This window comes from Euprymna scolopes, chromosome 17 (assembly GCF_053919585.1).
Source record: "Euprymna scolopes isolate OS-2025 chromosome 17, ASM5391958v1, whole genome shotgun sequence".
Taxonomy (NCBI): domain Eukaryota; kingdom Metazoa; phylum Mollusca; class Cephalopoda; order Sepiida; family Sepiolidae; genus Euprymna; species Euprymna scolopes.
The window spans coordinates 76,501,142-76,516,197 of NC_136498.1; the positions used below are offsets into that span (position 1 = coordinate 76,501,142).

The 15,056-nt window shown below is 33.4% G+C and overlaps 1 protein-coding gene across 2 annotated transcripts in view; it reads left to right on the forward strand.

Annotated features, from left to right (window-relative positions):
• LOC145296806 (uncharacterized) overlaps positions 1-15,056 on the forward strand; it is a 187,098-nt gene that overhangs the window by 115,997 nt on the left and 56,045 nt on the right. The gene's annotated exons all lie outside the window — the stretch shown is intronic.

Genomic DNA, 15,056 nt, shown 5'->3' on the forward strand with positions numbered 1-15,056 from the left:
TTTCGAAGCTCCCGCCTCAGATTGCTGTGGGGCTGCTTTCTTTTCTCTAGAGAATCACAATTTCACGTACAAGCTTTCGCCACTTCGACCTTTGCAGAGTAAGTTCTTCCCATGTGTCGATGTAGAGTTGTAAGATTTTCAAATTATTCTTTGTTGAGTTCCTGAACTTCTTCCTAGGCTTGTGTTGAAGACACTTGCCATTTTCCAGCTCCTTGTAAAAAATTTGTTTTCGCAACCTACAATCTTTCGTTCGAACCAAGTGACCCTCCCAACGCATGTGAGGTCTGATTACAAGGGTTTCAACACTAGAACAACATGCTCTCACAAGGACTTCAGTATCGGGTACTTGTGCTTGCCACTTGATATTTAAGATACGTCTCAAGCATTTTTGGTGAAATCGTTCAAGCCATTTAATGTGCCAGCCATTTAATGTGCCTTTGATGCAATGTCCATGTCTCCGATGAATACAACACTGTGGTTAGCACACAGGTCTTGTAAATGCAGATCTTAGTCACGATCAGACAACTCTCTCTCTATCTCTCTATCTATCTATCTATATATATATATTTATATATATATATATATATATATATATAATATAAAGCTGTGTGTGTGTGTGTGTGTGTGTGTGTGTGTGTGTGTGTGTGTGTGTGTGTGTGTGTGTGTGTGTGTGTGTGTGTGTGTGTGTGGTCACGATTAGGCTCCCATATGGTTGACTATTTTAAAAAACTGATTACATATAATGGTAGAAGATATATAGAGACACAGGAATGGGTATGTTTGATCTGGCAGAACGGTGGTTCATTAAAATTGTGGGGTCTGCGTTCGCGTCTGGTCCACAAAGTATGGAAATAAAAAATTTAAAAATTAAAAAAACGTTTACAAGTGTTTTTGATATAGATATACATAAGAATACTTTGATAAGTATGTTTTAACTTAAATAGGGATGGTATAATAAAATTGCGGAGTATGCGTTCGCTCCTGGCCCCCATAGAATGAAAATAGGCACACACTTTAATAAAGACTTTTCATATCTATCTGTCTAAGTATACATTGATAATTATCTTTCAGTTTGAAGAAATATGGTATAATAAAATTATGGGGTATTCGTTCGCACCTGACCTCCATAGAATGGAAATATGTCACAAAGTTTAACAATGTTTTTTAATATAGATCCACAGAATATTGTGATAAGTGTTTCAGTGTGAACAGGTATGGTATAATAAATTATGGGGTTTATCTATTTTACTTTTACTTTCATCATATTTTGCTTTGATTTTGATAGCTCCAAATTCGAAGCTATCTCTTTACAACACTTCCTTTTTATAACCTATCATACTTTCATAAATCAGAGTCCATTTTCTGTAGGCTGTTTTTGAACCCAGTCAACGACGGGTACTTTTGCTAGTAAATATATATAATATATGTACACTTGTTCAATCTATGTCTATTGGAAGCCTTCTACATAGTGAATTCTAAAAAAGAAATATTAAATAAAAGGCTGGATGCTATACAAGGATATCTTCACAGGAATAGGTTTTTGCTATCACGTCTTAAATGTAACTGAGGTAAAAACTTTCTGTAACAATAAAGATCCTTGGGTACAACGCAAAATTTTAATGTAGAGTTAAATAGCTTGGAATGGTGTAGTCTAAACGAAGGATCCAAATCTAGCAAGCAAATATAGTTTCTATTATTCTACACTATAGGTAATATAGATATAGAATAAGGCTTAACAAAGATTAGCAATATTGTTCCATAACCGCGAGCACTTTTTTAGTCGTAGTAGTATTGATGGTGAAATAAGTGATACTGTTTCCAGATCCATAAAATAACTTAACAACAAACTAGCAATTATATATATAAAAAATTAAATTAGCAATAAGTGAACTGGAAATTAATTGATATTGTTCTCTGACAAGTAAAACTTGAAACATCCCTGCTTGTTAAAATTACTCTTGTTCTAAATGATTTTATCCAAAAATGCAAGGGTAAACACCTGTTTATCGGAGTAAAACAGACTTGGAGCTATAGACTGGTTTTATTATCAGAATAATTATTAATGGGATATATATTATTTTATTTAGGTATCCAAGAACACAATTCACGAATTGTAATTTTGGTTCTGCAGATTGTGGGTGGATGGCAGACGTAGGTTAAACCCTTGGGGTATATAATAAGCTTCAAAAATAAAAATATACTTTAAAATCTTAATTTGTTGAATAATCAGCTTCAAGGTTAAAAATATACTTTAAAATCTTTATTTGTTGAATAAGCTAGTTTAACCTTTTCTGTATGTGTTTAATTAATTATTAAATCATAGACGCATTTTAGGGTTTACCAAACTAGAAACCTCAAACGGCCCTGGTTGTCTCCCTTTAAGAGTTATAAGTACCTGCGGCAATCTGGGGTTCCCATAATTTCAACTAATTTTTAAAAATCAATAAGGAGCGGGATTATCTCCCTTCGTAGCTAAGAATACCCTATATTTGCCAATCCCAATAGATGAGAACGAAAGAGAATAATGGAATAAAATAAAAAATAGAATGGGATCCATAACCTTGAATTATGAATGTGGATTAAATAAGTATAAGGTAATGTTTGGGCTTTATTTCCCTATTAAACAAAATATTAACCTAAAACTGGTCTTAAATCTAAGAAATCAGTTAGCCGATATTTTTGTAAACAAAGTAGCGAGCATAGGTTGAATACGAAACTAACATAACCGTAACGTTTTAGCTTAATTGATCTGGCCCTATTATAAATATAAAAATAAAAATCTATTAAAAAATTTTTTTAAATAAATTATGTGAAATAAAGAAATATAGAAATCTAATTTAAGAAATCAACGAATAGTATTATTAAAAGATATTAAATGGCGACAGGTTTTTGTGGTAACTTCTAATGACAGGTTTTAAATAGTGATACGAAAACTAGATAATATATAAATATTTAAATAAGCTCCTGACAAAGATGCGTCCGGGATAAATGTTTTCGCATGCTTTATTTCCTTTAAGGGAGATGTCTTTACACATTGTTCTATTGTTAAAGTGTTCTTTATTCAATAAGTCAGAGAGAGGCTGGTTATGTGAAAATTTTCAAACGCCATAATGTTTGAATTTGTCCAATTAGTCTTGAAACAATTGTAACTAACAATAAAATACACTTTTTGTTGCTATCAATTCTTTTTTGAAGTCTTGCTTTTGTTAATACAGTATATATATATATATATATATATATAAAATAAATTTTAAAAAATAAAAAAGCTCCCCTCTTTGGGTAGAGCATTGTCGTAAATAATCTTACTCGCTACTTAATTGACTGAAAAATGCGAGACTCGCTGTTTGTTTATAAATAAGCGGTTTGAGCACTATAAAAGTGGTGGACGAATGTTTGTTTAAAATAGACATTTGTTGAGATTATTCACGGGCGGCGCTTCTGGCTAGAACTGTTGACTGTCAACGCGATGGTTCTAGGTTACATCCTCGGCTTAGGAGAGGTGCTAGTCTAGCCGCACTGATGAGTTTTGATACAACGAAACAGGGGACTGTATGTGAATGACTACAAATATATATATATATATATATATATATATATATATATATATATATATATATATATATATATATATATATACCCACATACAGACACACACTGAGACTCTTTGCTTTGTAGTAACTCGATTAATCTGTAAATTTCTCGGTCCAATGATAAAAATGCTTATATCAAGATCATGCACAAATTTTCCTCGAATAGATATAGCGGCTGATATAGTCATTTTGTATTAGTTTTTGTACGAAAATACAGTGAGGTCTGCGATTAATAGTTATTAGATGATTCTCTGATCAATATCTTTTTAAAACTTCTTAAACTAAATCCTTAAATTTTAAGCAAAATGATATAATTGGCTACGATCAACGTTAAACTCCAGTGAAATAGCCAAAAATATTTTCATAGATAAATAATTACACTATGTATATTGCAGATTAACATTGAAAGTTTTAGAAAAATTGATCTGGTTACAGCTTAACGGTAGATAAGGAATAAAACTGCGCAAGTGCCTCTGGTTTTTCTATAAATAGCATTTCATGCAACCCAGTAAAAAAATCTATTGCGTGTTAATTGAAGAAGGGGACGGGCACATACCGATAGGATCGTATTGACAGATGCAATTCGACATTCCATACAATCTAGGGTTATCGGGCATATCTGCACCATGATAGATGTGATCAGGCAATGTGCATTCGCAATATTTACCAGAGACATAACGGCATTTATATTATCTAAACGTTTAAAAATTATTCCATTTCGATAATGACATAACGGCATTTATATTATCTAAACGTTTAAAAATTATTCCATTTCGATAATGACATAACGGCATTTATATTATCTAAACGTTTAAAATTATTCCATTTCGATAATGTTGTTTTAATTTTTGGTCCCCCGACAAAAGGAAGGTGGACCTGTAAATTCACCCTTGTCCGTTCGTTCGTTCGTTCGTCCGTTCGCACATTTCTCAATAACCACGCCTTGCAATTTTTTGAAATGTTGTACAAACATTAAACATGATATAAGTAAAAAGTTAACAGAATGGATTTTCAGGAATGCCTTTCGGGTTAAAATGGCTAAAATTTATACTTTTGTGCTTATTAAAAGAAAAATGATGCCTTGGATTTTTATAAAAACTTTCTGAAAAGTTGTAACTAACTGATTTCTATATAATTTTGTTTGTCTATACTTCACGATAACTCTTGGGTGTGCCCCAGGGGCTCTTTTAGGGCTAATAAAAACTCTCCGTTTTTGGGACTGTTTTACCATATTTGTTCAAAATGTTCTGTGTATGTCTATTTAGCAGTTTTGCATGGTAATGAACTCAAATTTAAATATGTTAAGGCCTTGTGGGCTTTGGGGGCTAAATGGAGAGGGGCAAATGATGGACTTAGTCATTTATTTTTTTGCATGGTGCAGAACTCAAATTTACATATGTTAAGGTCTAAAACTGCACCGTTTGTTCATTTTCACCAGGATTTGACGTCCCCTGGGGACTTTGGGGACTAAATAGAGGGGAGGGGCAAATGCTGAACTTTTTTTAATTTTTTTATGCCTCGTTCACCGTGTACTCAAGGGGGACTATGCATACTTCACTTGTTACTTATATAATTATTGGATATAAATTGTTTTGATAAACTTCAAATCTTTTAACAGATAAGGAATTATTAAGAATTGTTAAAGCTTCCAAGGATAAAAATACTTTGGGGAAAATCTTCATTGCCTCCTTTTCATTATAATGAGCGAACGAAAAATATATCTACTCTAAATGTTTGTTGTTGCTTTTTTTTTTAGTCGGAATAAGTATTTTTGGAAAGAATTGTTGCGAAATAAAATATGTTTCTGCAAATAGTAAAATGAAGCAACGAAAAAATAGGCTTCTTTGATACGTCAAAGAGATTGCTATCTGGGTCTGACTTTTACAATGCACAACATAACTTTTGTTGCCCTAAAGTAAAGAACACTACAGCTTTATTTTAAAAATTTTATTGAAAAAAAATCAATTCAGGTAACTTGCATATGAAGTAGAGCTGACATCTATTCAATGTAGCCGCCTTTAGCCTCAATCACCGCCTCGATACGGGTCCGGAATTAGAAGTGTGCCTTTTTACAAAAGCGTCGGCGGATGGCAGCGATCAGGCTGGCTTTGGTGTTAATGACCAAATGAAGTAGTCCAGCGGGTTCAGGTCGATGGAAGAGGGAGGGGGGGGGGCAATGTACGTTGAGAGGACACAAGTGCAACGAATTCATCAGAGCAAATTCCAATAAAATGTTTGTCAAACAGGCACAGAGATGTAACATCGCGGCGATGGGACAGGGATTGGAGTTAAGTTGACTTATTTGCAACTGGCTGACCGAAATGTGCCCATGAATGTGTAGCGACATATTAATGCTTATGTAAAACAAATAAAAACTATATATATATATATAGAGAGAGAGAGAGAGAGAGAGAGAGAGAGGGAGAGAGGGGGAGAGGGGGAGAGAGAGGAGTAGTACACACACACACACACACACACACACACACACATATATATATATATATATATATATATATATATAGAGAGAGAGAGAGAGAGAGAGAGAGATAAGTAATAAGTAAGAGAATAATAATAATAATAATAATAATAATAATAATAATAATAATAATAATAATAATAATAATAATAATAACTAGCGGGGACTGTGGAAATTCCACAGCGGACTCTTTCATATGTAATATATTGATGTTGGCATTCTGTAGGTGTTCAGCGCAAATAGAGACGCCATGATATTAGTGTGGCTCTTTTGTTAAAACTGCAAAAGTATTTATCTAAGCTAGCAGGGACGCTCGGCGTAGCTCAGTCATAAAGTACGCTTTAATATGATATTTTAATTCTTGCAGATTTTGTATATATTGTTATAGAGTCCATGTTCTATCGATGTTTATGTATTATAATGTTGCGATTTCAAAAATAAAAAAATATATCCATATGACTTGGGTCATCAGCTGGAATCGAAACCGAAACGAAAATTTATGAATATATATATATATATATATATATATATATATATATATATATATATATATATATATATAATTTGAGTTCCTTCGGCTCTAATCGAAATCGAAACCAAAACTTATGAAGAATTCTTGATAAAATTATTTATTAAAAAAAATAATAGATTATTGGAATGCTTTCAGTTATAATCGAAGCTGAAACAGAAAACTTATAAAGAATTCTTGATAAAATTAATTATAAAAAAAAGTAAATAACTTGAGTGTCATCATCTATAATCGAAACCGATACCAAAACCAATGACAAATTCTTGGTAAAATTATTTCTTACAAGAAATGGAAGTACATAAAAATTAAACGACAGTCACTTGAATGTAAGCGTGACACACAAGATAAATCACACACACGCTATGCTATTAATATGTAGATAATAATATATTTATATAAAAATATTGTTATTATCCCTGTAAAAACAAGGATTGGAGCTGTAGGAAAATTTATAATAACTAGGGCTATGACAACAGAATATTCTTTTCATTGTTTTGACTCTCGAGTATATATCCGACACAGTTAGACACAGTTAATCAACCGAGAAGCACACCAGTCTATATAAAAGCATATAAGATATCAACGGATACACACTCGAGTCTCGAAACAATGAAAAGAATATGCTGTTGTCATAGTCCTAATAATAAACAATCAAAGTAGGTGTTGTAGAGGACTAGGATATATAAATGCTAATCCCATTACAAAAGAAAATAATGAAACGAATGGAATGAAGGAAACAAAACTCAATTGCTGGATAAGATAAACGTGTCGTTTATTTACTGTTGAAAGAATGAATGTTTTAGATATAACACGTGTTCATGGCCGCTCGGGTGTAACCATCGTTTGTTGCGGGACTGGTAGTATAGAAGGAAAAAGGAAATGTGTGTTCATCCCACGTTCGGGTCACTATCGTTTGTTCGCGCGTGGGAAGAGAAGTGAGTAATGTAGTGGAGATGGGAATGATAGTCCAACGTGTAGACAAAGACATATTAGCAGTCAGCTACGCGGTGGTGTTCTCTGGGACAAGTTGTATATATAGAGAGAGAAAGAGTGAGAATGTCAATCCAGTTCATGAAGAGAAAAAGCGTATAAAGTGTACATACTGTTTGTTAGCTTTTTGCCCCACATATAGTAGCAAGTGGCGTGACGTGCACGGGATCGCGCCTCCCGAAAGGGAGGCGGCTGGTTCGTCGAACCTCTCAGCTCGAGAGCTGATCCGAAAAAGGGAGAAGCTGCTTATTGCTCTTGCTTTTATAGATGTTTCCGGTGGTCTTTTGCGCATGTGTGGATTTTCTTTAAAGGGGGAAGTGACGTTGTCCATATGTACGTACATGTGAGTACGTTAGCGTGTGTGTGTGTGTGTGTGTGTGTGTGTGTGTGTGTGTGTGTGTGTGTGTGTGTGTGTGTGTGTGTGTGTGTGTGTGTGTACACGTGAATGTGAGTGTATTACATATGTGTGCCGATCATAGCTCGTATGGTCTAGGGATTTATCAGCACCCACATGTAATAAAATTAAAGCAAAAGAAAAACATTTAACGAAAAAGAAATTTATTAAAAAATAAATTAACAAGGAAAACAAAAGAAAAGATTACGATCTTTGAAGGGCGACAACTCGCTAATAAATTGTCTCCCTTAGATCATAAAGATCGTAATTCTTAATGTATTGTGTTTTGGAATGGTTTGCTTAGTGTATTTTTATATGTATATGTGCTTCAGTCAACAAACTCAAAGAATAAATAAAAACTTTACCAGAATCCAGACAGCAGTTCTTCAGTGAGGTTTTGTTTTTACGGCCTTATATGGAAGCCGGAATTCGGACGTTGGTTGCCTCTTTTTGCATCCCAAAATATGTCACGAACTTGTTTTTACAGCCTTATGTGGAAGCCGGAATTCGGACGTTGGTTGCCTCCTTTTGCATCCCAAAATATATCACGAACTTGTTTTTACGGCCTTATGTGGAAGCCGGAATTCGGACGTTGGTTGCCTCCTTTTGCATCCCAAAATATATCACAAACTTGTTTTTACGGCCTTATGTGGAAGCCGGAATTCGGACGTTGGTTGCCTCCTTTTGCATCCCAAAATATGTCACGAACTTGTTTTTACGGCCTTATGTGGAAGCCGGAATTCGGACGTTGGTTGCCTCCTTTTGCATCCCAAAATATGTCACGAACTGACTTTACCCACCAATAGCGTTTCTTTTATATGAGTTTTAAAAGGAACTTCCTGGAACTTTCTAGAGACTCAAAAAAGGAACAAAAAGGCGTTCTACGCCTTTTTATATTTATAGACGCCGATTATTATTTATTTTTATGAATAACGACATTCTAGAAACGTCTTTATGTTTTAATTAATATATCAATAAACATATTTATATATTATAAGAAATATTTATATATTTCTTAATCCAATCATAGGAGAGAATATGTTCTCCTATGACAGAGTGTATGTACGCGAACGTGAATATATGTACGCGTGTGGACGTGCGCGCGTATGTTTGTGTGCGCGTATGTATATAACAAGTAATATGGCTTGAAATGTGAACGCGCGTTTTTGTGTGAGACCAGAAAAGGCTCGCGCAGTGTAAAGCGAGGTTCCAGCCTTTGCTGTTCACCATTATACGATTAAGCTTACTGCATATGTCCTGCTGATTCGACATGATATTAAGTTTAAATTCTCTTCTTTCCACGTTAATTAATATGGACTATGGAGTTGAATATCAGGTTGCAGAGGAAAAGGTGGCTTTACTATTGAGTTCGAATTCTTCGACCGTCAGTAATTATCATTTCCTACGTTGACAGTTGCGTAAACTGCACGCAATAATAATAAATATTTGTATGAAAATATGTGTGCGTATGTATGCTGCCTATATTAAGAAAAAATATAATGACTGTTTCGCCATCAACTGATACACGACCTAAGAATGAGGCATTAATATGCTTCAGGGAAGTCAGTTACGACAAAAATAAAAAATAAACAGTACTGCTGTTAAATAAAACTATATACGCATCATTCAACCAAAATCCTTATAACCATGGTGACTGATTGACACGCGTTTCTTTGCTAATTAACCCGTTCGTTTACGTCATTTTTATACTGTTGCTTTTACTACTAATACTACTACTCACTTTTTGGTATTATTATACAAACACCGTGACAGCGTTAGGGTTAGGGTTAGGATTAGGGTTAGGGTTAGGGTTAGGGTTAGGGTTTAGGGTTAGGTTTAGGGTTAGGTTTAGGGTTAGGGTTAGGGTTAGGGTTAGGGGTTAGGGTTAGGGTTAGGGGTAGGGTTAATTCGCTGTCACGGTGTTTGTATAGTTTTACCCACTTTTTCTCCCACTACTGTATCCTACGTCATTAGCCTTTTCTCCTCACTGTTTTTGGAAAGAAACAAGTTAATAAAATGACCAGCGTTTAATAGGGTATCAACATTTTCGCAGAAGTTTTATCGATCCGAAACTGCTCTTATATATATATATATATATATATATATATATATATATATATATATATATATATATATTTAGTTTGCAATCACGTGACAAATTTATTCCTGGTTTAACAAAGCAATAAAAAAAGATTATGTAAATATTGTTCGTTTGTTTGGTTCTTTCTTGTTTAAGAATATGCGTGTTATATAGAAAACGTTTATCTCCTTTTCTCCCCTAAAGCAATTCTATTGTTCATCCATCACGACACGCTCTTTTATTCTTAAAAAGCCTATGTGATTTGTTAACCAATCAACAGTCTTAATTTTCGCACACTGAATGCAAAAAAAAAACAAAAAAAAACTTATTCTTCCTATTTTTAATGGCGCTCGGTCAAGTAGCGAAACTTCTCCTTCATTTGAATGTGACAATTTGAATCTAAACATTCATAGGGTTGTCGATTTTCTTCGACGTTAAATAAATCTTTTGTTATAATTGGCCATTTTAAAGTCGCAAATACAATTAGTTTTGCAGACTTTTCTATATTTTTGTTTAATTTCATACACATATTAGAATGTATCTCTGTCTTGTGTGCGTTCTAACGTTGACAAATGCACCGTTCTCTTGGCAAAATATTTTATTGTTTACATATTATTATTATAACGAACCTTTATTCTCGCCCTCTCCACATTATTTTTTTACATTTTTTTAAAGGTGGACGAAAGAAAAATGCGGTGCCTTACTGTCAAAATACATTTACTTACTTGGACATATTCCGGCGTTTTTTTTTTTTTTTTTACATTCCCGAGAGCCCTATTGTATATAGGAGCCTGCTTTGGCATGAACTGTACGATGAACTTCTTGAATATTGTGTTGTACTTATACCAGCGAAATGTATCAATTTCTATGGAATCCATTCTTGACATTAGACAAGTAAATGTTACCAAAGGAAAAATAGCTGACTCTTCTAACATGTTAGTAGTTTTTTTATTGTTTTTAATTAATGTAAAATGTTTATTCGGCTCTAAATTCAAGTAATGTCGACCTGTACACGAGCACAAAAGAAATGGCTGCGTAACAAATTATTATTTCTTATGGTCGTGTACCGGTCGACATTTTTTTGTTTTTCGAGCCGAATAAGTATTTTACATTGACTAAAAAACACTAAAAACATATTCAGCTAGGTAGAAGAATGACTTACCTTGCCTTTGGTAGCATTTATTCGTTATGTATTTGATTTTTTATCACTTTTCTGATTAGCTGTGGATTGTAAAACACACCCGCCACGCCTAAGTTTCAAATGGCATTTACGCGTGCCTGTTACTCTTAACTTTACAATAACATTTTCGTCGGTTCGTCACGCTTTAGTGTTTAAGTTTACAATAGTATTTAATCAGTATGTTTACGATCCAAATAGTATTTTCATCGATCTGTCATTTTTAAGTTTGAAAAAGGATTTCCCCCTAATCCATCACGCTTAGGTTCGAAATGGAATGTTCGTAGGTCTGTCATCCTTATGCATTTTGAGTATAAGAGATTCTAACTACCGCTTGTTTTGTGAATTGGTTTGAGGTAACTTTTTCGTTGGTTTATCATGGCTAAATTACAAATAGTATTTTCTAACAGGGAGACCCGATCTAGCCCGGGATTGATGATCAACGAATGTTTCTCACTCCCATATGTTTATTGTCATCCATCGAAATCGGTGAAAACTTTCATTTTTTAATGAAATACATTGATTGCCTGCACTAGTTAGAGATTCATCACAATGCACTGGGATGAAGCTTCACATGCCTCCCCGCAATAACTTAGTCCACAATACATTTCAGTCTACATTGCACTGTAGAGAGTCTACTGTTGATTTTATAAAATTATTTGTATATATATATAATGGATTGAAGTTTAAAATAAAGCAGTCAAGTTTCATGGTGCAATTGTGCTTTAAATAGAAACATTCATTTCAAACGCGCCCCTGCCATATCAAAAGAACCTACTGTTGATTTTATCTGTCGAGCCTTTCGGCTTGTGTGGTAATAAAACCCTTAAATGCACTTGTGATGTTAAACTGTATAAGGGGTTGTCTTTGGTCAAAATCGCCTGTTCTTTTTTTCATCGAATTTTTTTTGGATTGTCGATATTTATCGAAAGAACACTGCCAGGTACATTTGTGTGAAATTTCATAAAATCAGCCCAGTCGTTTTCGAGTCCATAGGGAACGACCTCCTCCCCTCACACACAAACAAAGTTCTTTTTATACAAGGCCGATAGCCATAGTCGCGTGCTCTCGTGTAATGAATGAATGCGTGAATGTAGGATTTACATGAAATTCTTAATGACCGAAAAATGGGCTGAAATGACTTAAATAAATAAAAAGTAAATGACTTAGAATGACTTTAATGAACTTAAGGATGAATTGAATGACCTTAAGAATGACTTGAATGCTTAAAAAATAACTGGACTCCTTCAAAAACAACTTGAATGATCTGGAGAACGACTTGAATGGCTTTGAAACTGACTGGTTACATTAAATTAATACAGAAAAGTGATCCTCCACTTTATATCACAAAGTTACAAACATAAGTACAGCATGTAGTAAAAACAGATACTATACTTTGATCTTGCTCAAAAGGCTAAGAAAAGCTTAAAAAGCTAAGAACAGCATCTATTAACAACAGACCTTTGATCTTAACCAAAAAGACCAAACACAAAAGTGTTACGGACAGACCGACAGAGTGACTTATAGAGTCGCTTGCACGCGACTAATAATAGATAGATAGATAGATAGATAGATAGATAGATAGATAGATAGACAGACAGACAAACATTGGTCTGTTACGCATAAGTTTGAAATAGCCTTGTAATCGGTGGGCGCATAGATTAAAATGGCATTTTTTTTTTTTTTTAGAATATCCGTTTTTCTAAATTAATAAAAACGATGTCTCGCTTGAAATATTCCTAAGACTCAAAATATTTCATGTTTTTTGTTTAGTTTTTTTATTTTTTGTCGATCGATATAGAAATTTGATAATGTCACGTTGAGATTATTCGACGTTGTTCTTTAATTAAATTACAATAATTTGTATTCTTTCTTATAAGTCTCAAGAATTTTTCTTTTTTACGCAAAATCAATAAATTAGTCGTGTCTGAAAGATCGAATCAGGTAGACAGAATAAATCACTTTTAAGAACAGATAGTTCGTTTCAGTAAGTGTGTTTGGTGCCCATTTAAGGATATGTGACTTTTGTAACCTAACTAAAGCTCTTAGTTTGAATGCGGAGATGGAATGCCAACAAGGAGTCAAGATTATCTCCAGAAACGGTAATCGAAAAAAATCACGTGATATCAGAGGTTAGAGAATTCTCTTTCCGGCGACAGATTCAAGCAGATCAACCGCGAGAAAGGCGCTCTTTATTTAGCATAATTATGGGTAGAGAAGAGAGAACAATGTGACAGTGCACGGTGTACGCCGATTTAAATCCTCTCTCTCTCTCTCTCTCTCTCTCTCTCTCTCTCTCTCTCTCTCTCTCTCTTTCCGTATTGAGCACTGTTGTGTTAACCTCCTTATATTTCACTGGTTACCTTACTTTTGAAAAGTAACAACCTCAAACTATATATATATATATATATATATATATATATATATATATATATATATATATATATAAGTTTAATGATTAAAGTTAAATTCTCTATATCAAAATATATGCAAATACATTTAAGTTAAGAATTTATTGTTTGAAACAATGAATATATGGAGAAAATATTTTTAAATTATAAAAGTTATAAAAGATCTTCATATCGCCGAAGAGGACGACCATCTTATATGCCCTTCGAAATCACGGCATGGGACAACCAAATATTCTGGATATATCGGGTTACTCGATCACTTCTGATTTTCCCCTTGGATCACTACTCGTCCGACCTGGCAGTAATATCCCGGAAACTATTGAACTCATTCTGATAATGGACTCCCTAGGTTGTATGATATCCTTTTTCTATGACTTTTAAGCACCATTCAAATAACTTTTAAATAACATTTTCAATATATGTGCTGAAAAGCAAAATATTTGTTGATTCATAGCTGAACATTTTGCTAATTGCATTTCATTATTGAAAATCCATGGATTAGGGAAATAAATATAATTTTTCTTCACATATTCCTTGTTTCAAACAATAAATTCTTAACTTAAATATATTTGTATATATTTTAATTTACAGAATTTAACTTTAAACATTAAACTTATATATTGCTCTATTTTTAAATATTGAGCTTTACCTTTTTGGCTAGGATCGCCCTGAAAGTATTACCTAATTGTAATATCTGACAGGAAAATTCACTTGATTTCTAATCTCTGAGTTAGCACTTTAACAATAGAACATTATGGTAAACATTTCCCTTAAAAGGAAAAGAAAACAAGCGAAACTATTTTACCTTTGTCGCATCCTTTGCAAGGTATTATATATATATATATATATATATATTATTTGTCGCATCTTTGCAAAGTATTTTATGTGTGTGTGTGTGTGTGTGTGTGTGTGTGTGTGTGTGTGTGTGTGTGTGTGTGTGTGTGTGTTATTCTTCAAATTTCACTCGACGCTTCTAACGGATATACACAAAAATAACTACCCAGATTTTCAAAATGCGCGACCACGCGTCACCTATCCGGCTTCATAAAAACCCGCAGTTAACAACATCCTGTGGACTCTTCATCGAACTATCTTCCACTACATCATGTCGAGGAAGAAGAAAAAAAAAGATTGATAAAGGAGTCTTACTCCGAAATATATTTCTTTAAAAATAAACACCTGTTTATTTTATAAAAAAATTTCGCGTTGCAGTTTTGGCTTCACATGTATTTATACATGTTTTATTCTTCAAATTTCACTCAACGCTTCTAACGGGTATACACAAATATATATATATATATATATACATCTTTGTAAGGTATTTATATATACATCTTTGCAAGGTATATATATATATATATATATATATATATATATATATATATATATATATATATATATACTGAGAA